The sequence below is a fragment of the Lactuca serriola genome, chromosome 5 (assembly GCF_051521515.1).
Source record: "Lactuca serriola cultivar US96UC23 chromosome 5, Lser_US96UC23_V15, whole genome shotgun sequence".
In the NCBI taxonomy this organism is placed as follows: domain Eukaryota; kingdom Viridiplantae; phylum Streptophyta; class Magnoliopsida; order Asterales; family Asteraceae; genus Lactuca; species Lactuca serriola.
The window spans coordinates 339,596,245-339,604,405 of record NC_136412.1 but is presented as its reverse complement, the minus strand read 5'-3'; the positions used below and the strand labels follow the sequence as shown (position 1 = coordinate 339,604,405).

General features: G+C 39.5%; 1 non-coding gene across 1 annotated transcript; it reads left to right on the top strand.

Annotated features, from left to right (window-relative positions):
• The first annotated feature begins 3,307 nt into the window (after positions 1 to 3,307).
• LOC145056128 (small nucleolar RNA R71) lies at positions 3,308 to 3,414 on the top strand. The gene has a single exon (XR_013685664.1). It is a non-coding gene; the product is annotated as a small nucleolar RNA R71 (small nucleolar RNA).
• Positions 3,415 to 8,161: the final 4,747 nt, after the last annotated feature.

Sequence of the window (8,161 nt, the reverse complement as noted above, 5' to 3'; positions counted from 1 at the left end):
TTGTTGAAGCAGATTCAATCGGAGGGAAATTCAACCAAGGAAAATCTCCTTGGTTTCTACTTGAGCTCTGTCCTCTTGAAAACATGGTCCCTGCAAAACAAAGAACAAACAACCCAGAAGACACAAAAAAACATTAAAACAGAATCCATCTGGGTCCCCGACTGGACTCGTCGAGTCTGTGAACGACTCGGCGAGTCAGTCGACGGGTCAAGCGAAATTCGACCTTAAAAACTCAAAAAAAATTCAAGGGTTTTGTCCATGGATGTTCCTAAGATGTATTAGAGCAAGAATAACCATCCAAAACAACACAATTAATACAAAATCAAAACCCTAAAAATTCACTAAACTTCAAAATCGGGTATTCTATGAAATTGACACCTTAGAACATCTAAAAATCATGGCTTTAACATAATTATTGAAGAAATTAAGTACCTTTGTTGATAGAATTCGAGAATTTAGAAGAAAAAGTGAAGAACTTGATGAGTGCTTGAGAGAGAGAAAGCAAGAGGGGCGCACGACGAGTAAGGAGGAAATATGATCTCATTAGGGTTAAAAACCCTAGTTTTACCATATGTAAAAATTATTTTTAATTAATTTTTTTCTGTAAATAAAATCGACTTGTCGAGTCAGGGTCAGACTCGGCGAGTATGGTCGTGAATTTAAAATCATCTGGAATCTGAAGAGACTTCGTCGAGTTAGGGTTAGACTCGGCGAGTCACTTGCAAACAATTCAAAAATTATATCATTTTGTCATTTATTCATAAAAAAATTTCATTCCACCCCACACTTAGCCAATACGCACTCTCAAGCAGTCATGTTTGATGATTTAGAAGACGAAAATAAAATCCTAAAAACGAAAATCAAACAGAACTAAAACGAGAAAGATAAAAGAAAGAAAACTCTAATAATGGGTTGCCTCCCGTCAAGCGCTTCTTTTTAAGGAGTCGTTAGTTGGACTCCTTCCCATCTACGTTTCTTCATTTTCCTGCATCGGGAATGCACGCCTAGTATTTTGCGGTTTATACTTTATTTTGTAAGCGTGTATCTTCTTCTTGTAAGCCAGTCTCAATTCTTCTCTCTTTTTCCTTGTAGCATCATCTTCAGCTGCATGAATTTCCCTTTTCCTCACCTTCTTCTTCTTTACCCCATTCTCTTGCACCCTCTTTTGCACTCCTCCTTCTTTAAATTTCATTACTTCATAGTTGGTGAAAACTCGTGCTCGAGGTTTGGTAATACGTGACTCAATGAATGGGTTATCAACATCATCTTTCCTAACCGATGTATTCCCCTCTTCTCCAAAACTTGCCTCCTCTTCAAGTGGAATGTCTTCATCTTCTTGCATTATTGTATCGAGGCACGCTACTTGAACGTGTTGAAAATCACAATATGCTTTAACAATTCCGCCTTCTGCTACTTGATCTTCTAAAGAATTAGGGAAAATCTTCATTTCCAGAACATGCAAGGAGCTAGTAACAAGCAGATCAAGATCATCCAAATTGCTGAGATTTTCGAATGGACTCGTCGAGTCCGTGAAAGCGACTCGGCGAGTCGGAGCGTATTCCTCACATCCCACTGCGTTTTATGAATCGGTTCCTTTCAGCAGCTTCTCTATCTCCTCCAAGTCTTTGTCAACATCATCATTTCCTCCAGAAGATAGCAAAAACTTACTTGGATCTTCTTCTTGCAAGAGTGCAAGTTCTTTTTGTAGTATTTCATCATCCAAATCAATGAAGGAAACTTCTTCTTTTCTTCCTTCTTCTTGCTTAATCTCTAGTAGAGCTTTAAATACTGCTGACTCATCTCCTACCCTCAATGTTAGTGTGGACTCGCATACATCTATCAATGCGCATGTGGTATTCAAAAATGATCTCCCCAAAATAATTGGAATTTCGGGGTCTTCTTCCATATCAAGTACTACAAAGTCCACGGGGAATATAAATTTATCCACCTTAATGAGGAGATCTTCACAAACACCTCTTGGACTAATAATCGTCTTATCCGCTAAATGGATCTTCATATTCACAGGCCCTGGCTCCGGTAAATTCAGCTTCTTGAAGAAAGAAAAAGGCATTAAGTTAATACTTGCACCCGAATCGGTCAACGCTTTAGTATCAAGTATATTTCCAAATTGACAAGGAATTGTGATGCGTCTCGGATCGCCCTTCTTTTCTGGTAGCTCACTCAATACTATCTCCGCGACTTCAGCCAAATCTTTTCTAGCAGCAAAGAGTCCCTTTAGCAAGTTCAAATATTTGGGTATTTGAAGCATTGTTTCCACAAATGGGACGTTGAATTGAAAGGCTTTGACATGTTCCATAAAAGCTCTGTATGCTTTAACCTTGTCATTAGGTATGGCTCTGATTGGGAATGGCAGAGGAGGGTTGTAAGGCTTTAAGTAAACAACAGATTTGTCATCAGGGCATAGACTCGTCGAGTCCATTAGAGGGACTCGGCGAGTCTGGTCGGGTTTAGCTAAACTCGACTCTTTTGTCTTTTCTGCATGCACCTTGGAGACCTTCTGTTCAGGGGTCATAGGAGTGAAAATTTCTCCATAGCTGGAGGTTATAGCATTCACATTCTCCATTCTCGGATTATTCTCGGTTTTACTTGGAAGTTCACCCGGTCTTCTCTCATTCACTTGATGTGCAAGTTGTCCTAGCTGTTTCTCAATGTTGAGAATGGATGCTTGCTGATTCCTAAGTATAGTTCTAGTCTCTTGTATTGCAGCATCATGATCATTATGTCTTTTCTCGGACGCGGCTATGAATCTTGTGAAATCTCTTCTAAGTCGGCTCTCTTTTCCACAACCGGTTCTTCCTTTTGATAGAAACCCCTCTCTTTCTGCTTGTATTTCTCCTCCTTTGCCTTTTTGTACTCTTCATATGGGAGCCATTCATTCTTTGGTTTCCGCCAATTCTCGTTGTATCTGTCGCCACTTGAGTAGAACACTTGCGCCTTCTTGTTTCCATTTTCATCCAAGTCATAATCCTTCATGAGATGAGGTCCTCTACAGTTCTCGCATCCAACTGGAATAGCAAAGATTGTTTGATCCATTTTTGTCATCCTTCTATCTAAACTATCGAGCTTAGCCATCATCGTCGCGATGCCATCATTGGCCGAGTTCACTACCCCCCGACTTACTTCATTTCTTGGGTTGTGGTATTCTCTAGAATGTTTAGAGAATTCTTCAATTAATTCCTTGATTATCGGGGGTGCCTTCTTTGTGAGCGGGCCTTGTGAGTCGAGCAATTGCCTTGTGGTAACATTGACTCCATCATAGAAGATGGATACTTCTTGTTGGCTATTAAGGTCATGGTGTGGGCAATTTCTGAGAAGACCTTTGTACCTCTCCCACGCCTCATAAAGGGATTCTCCGGGTCGTTGCTCAAATTTGGCAATGGCTTTCTTCAACTTGGTTATTTTAGAAGGCGGGCAAAATGGTCTATGAACTCTTCTTTCATATTAGCCCATGTGGTGACCGATCCGGGGGGAAGTGACTTGAGCCAATCCTTTGCAGCACCCTTGAATGTGACTGGAAGCATACGAAGTAGCTGGGTATCGTGTGGCACATTTGGTACATTAAAGTAGTCAGCCACATCATTTACTTCATCCAAGTGCTTGTAAGCATCTTCGTGGTCTTTTCCATAGAAGGGAATCTCCTTGAGTTGAGCGAGGATATGACCCTTAAGCTCAAAAGTAGCAGTTGCGAGAATTGCGGGCTGCACAAGTCCCGGGCCAGTGTCATCGCGCATCCTCTTCATCCATTCCCCCATGGGGACTTCATCGATATTAGCCATAGTGATAGCTAAATCGTCTTCAAAATCGGATTCGTGCTCGTATGTAGGTTCTTCTTCCTCGGTCTCGAACTCGGTGTCTTCTTTAATCGGGTCTTCGATTGCTAAAGAGGCGCTGGATGCTCCTGATTTGCTGCTCTTCTTCTTGCTGAAAACGGACTTGAGGTTCTTTAGTGGCGAATTCTTTGAAGAATCAGATTCTCCAACGGCTTTTCCTTTGTTCCTCCTTAGTGCGGATTTCGGGTCTTCGAGAGGAGGGACCAGAGATGTATCAGATCCTCAGGTCATGAAACAACTGCAAACAAACAAGAAAAAAGAATGCGTAAAAAGAACAAAAATAAAATAAAAATAAAAACTGTGAACAGCGATGGACTCGCCGAGTTGTCACGAGTTCACTCGGCGAGTGCAAGGCAAAAACAAAAAATTTTCTAATTACTGTTTAAAACGGATACCTATACTAACTACAAAATAAACTAAGAATTAACTTTGTGTAAGATAAATCTCACACAAAGGATCGATAAAAAATAGAAATTAGTGCTAATTTAGAACCGTTCCCCGGCAACGGCGCCAAAAACTTGATGTGTGTAAACTTAACTAGTTTTAAACCTACTTTTAATTATAAAATGAACACACAAAGGCAGTGGACCTATCAATTGTGGTACAGCTAAATAAGTAGGGTATCGAACACAGGGAACGGTAAATTAAAACTAAAGACTAATTTTATCTAAATTAAATAATAAGTAGGGGTTTTCTCTAGTTTTACAAGACTAGAAACTTACTAACTATCACTTAAACTAAAAAACCTAGAAAAGCAAAGATTTAACTAAATTCAATAACGAGAAGGACTTATGTTTAGTTCAACTCAATTGATCCTATGGTTGATATTATGATAATAGCGCAATGGATTAATTCTTCTATTGGCTACCGATTCATGTGATTAGTTTTGCGTTCGCTGCACTAATCCTTAGAGAACAAACTAACTCAAACAGTGATCAGTTGTCTAATTTAATTTAATTCACTAGATTATTTATTCGGGTTAATTTAGACTTGTAATAGCTAACTAATTTGGTCCTTTAGTTAACCTCTTGCTGATGGTCATCAAACAAGCTCACACGTGAATTTACCTAATTTTCTATTAATTCTAGTTTCACGTTCGTTATTCCTAGACATATGATAAAGTGGTCACATAAACATATGAGGTTGGCAATTAAAAGATGTTCATACTATTTAATTATCTTCCTATCAACAGAAAAATAGTTATCATTCACACACAAGGTTCTTTAACAAGCTAAAATCAACAAAATCATCAATATTGAATTAATCCTACCAATAATCAAACCATAGTCTCAATTTTGTATCCCCAAACAGAAGTTTAAGAGTTTTAGCTCATGATTGAGGTAATTAACAACAATAAAACAAATTTTAATTGTCTAACCATGATTGAAACCAATAGATTAAGAAGAATGATGAGAATTTGCCTCAAATCTCCTTCGGAATTGAATTCTAGGTTGTATCTTCGTTCTTCAGATCTCTCCTGGCTCTGATTCGCAGCTTGCTTCTCCCCAAGGGTTCCAGAATACCTTATGTTGATCTGGACAGTTGTTTTTATAGATTCGAACCGACTCGCCGAGTCCAAGACCGACTCGTCGAGTCCACCCCTTAATTCCCGTACACGGTAAGTCACGGAGTCTTTATCCTTTCGAATCTTCGACGCTACTCGCCGAGTAGTCGACCCTACTCGCCGAGTCCCTTGTATTTTTAGTGTTTTTCTTCTTTGTTCAACTCCCGAGCTCCCAATCGCTTCTCCTGCTTCCTTTTGCTTCTGAGCTTCGCTTTTGGACTGAAAACACAATTCAAACACTTTTAAGTATCTTTTGTCCATGATATGCAATAAAATAGCTAATAAATGATAAAAATCTATACTTATTATGAGGCTAAATATGCAAATATCAACTCTCTGGTAAATGTATCTCAGTGGGACCCTTCGGTCCCAGAACTCAGGTGGACCCTCCGGTCCTAACTCAACAAGCTCATAATAACAATACTCAACATAAATCACAGAGATATAATGCCGAATTTCACAATACACAAATAAGCTCATAAGACATATCAGTCACACAAGGATACCACTCATGGTAAGTATAGTGAGAAGACTCACCTCGGATGACGAACAACTCCTATAGACGATGTTGCTACGCACCGGCCACTAACTATGTGCCAAACCCACAATTATCCCAATTAGGAACTAAGTCCAAAACTCTCACTCATTAGGTCTAAAGGTAGTCCACTAACCAGCCCAACAATGACCTAAAACCCATTGGGACCACCAAGGCCCAATAATAGATGGGCTCTCCCAAGGCCCAATTCTCAATCTAAATGGTAAGCCCAACTAAAGGGCCCAAAGTATAATATAATATTTCTCTGCTCAAAGTTTCTAATACACAAGCCCAAACATCCAGGCCCAATCCCTAAGGCCCATTAAAAGATCTAACCCAAAAGCCCACAGTAAGGTTATGTGGGGCGTACCTCCCTTGGTACGCTCAACGTACACTAGCATGCACAATCTGATCGGGGACCTCAACCCAGTACGCGGGGCGTACAAGAATTACGCTGGGCGTACGCCCAGTTATGCTTAATCCATTCTCTTGGTCTTAACCCGTTAAGACCTTAGCTCATTTCTCAGATCTGGGCTCCCTGATGGCTCTTACTCCATAAAGTCAGGGACTTTAAGCCTTTGCATGGCTGATAAAGTCACAAACACCCAAAACTCTCATTCTCTTGATTAAAAGTACTCATATTTCATGTATGAGGTGGTTCCCACGTCCAATACCTCATTTTTATGGACCCTCTTCACTAGAAACCCTTATAAGGACAGATATTAGGCTCTAGAGTTCAACAACTCATAAAGCTTCAAGCTTTGGGACCAAAAACCCTAAAATGGACCATATTATGCACAAATCAAAAAGGATGAGAAAGCTCTAAGCTTTATACCTTCAGATGATGCTCCATCAACATGAAAGCTCAGATCTAAAGCCTTGACTCCAACTTTATTCTCTTCCATGCTCCATCTTCTCTCCAAAGATCCCATAAAACACTTATAAACTCACAATGGTCACACACAAGCTCAAGAACGAGAATTAGGGTTTAGGGGGGTTTATTGAATGAGGATGGTGGCCAGGAATGAGGCCGTCTCATTCTTTATATAGGGACACTCCTCTTAATAAGGGTTTCCTTTTGTGCCTAGTACACCCAGCATACTAGGTGGCTCAGCTTAAATGTCACGTGCATGAGTACGCTAAGCGTACACACACGTACGCCTAACGTACTTTGCTGCCAACAATTTCAACTAAGGGACTTATCTTGCCAAATCATCAACCGTCATTGCTTCCTCGACATGACCTCAAATCCTACGAACCTCATACCCTTGGATAGGTGACGAGATGCCCTAAGCTCCTAGCAACTTGTCACAACCCCGAGACTCCCTCTTGCTCGGTTACAGCCCAGGAACCCTAATCACGGACGATCAGAAACAGGATGTTACATTTGGAGACGTGTTGCAAAACGTTTTCAAAAGGAAATAGGTCGTGACAAGTATTGTACAGAACACCAAAATGACGACCACGTATTGGGAGGTGGACAAGGCAGTTTTAATGTTCAATGGGTTGTACAACAACCTAAAAAGTCAATGCAAAAGCGGACGAAATCATGAAGACGTTTTAGAGGCGGCGCAAGAAATACATCGTCTAATAATTAATAGAATGTCATTCATATATGTTGAGTTTTGAAAATTTGTTACTGGTAGTGTGAAATGCCGAGAGATAGAGAAGAGAAACGTTGAAGTCAAGGCATTAAGAAAAACATTTTAGACACGTTGCACAATTTACTCGGATTTTCGTGTCGGTTTAGACTTAAATGATGATGAAGAGTTTGAACTAGAAAAAAATAGTCCGTCAATAGGTAAGAATAAAAGGAAACAAAAAACATCTTGTTCTAGTGCATTGGAATTCCACCGCGCGAGTAGAGAAAATGCAAAAAGAGGGCAGTAAACTTCGAACAGTACAATTTGAATATTAACGAACATATGCGATTCTAGAAAAAAATAAAAAAGCCAAAAAGATAAAAAGACACGACAAAAAACAAAACATCAAATATATGAATTTTTTTTATACAAACCATCGAGGTTAAAGAAATTGAAATTGTTTTAAAGGCGAAGACAAAAGAAACATCAACTACGCTTGTTTTGAGGTAATAAAATATTCCTTTTTTTATTAATTATATATTGTTATAGTTAAATTATACATTTATATATTTGTTAAATGAGAGAGTAAAAATGATCTGGCGCTCTGAGTTTAGTGAGTAAAAATGAG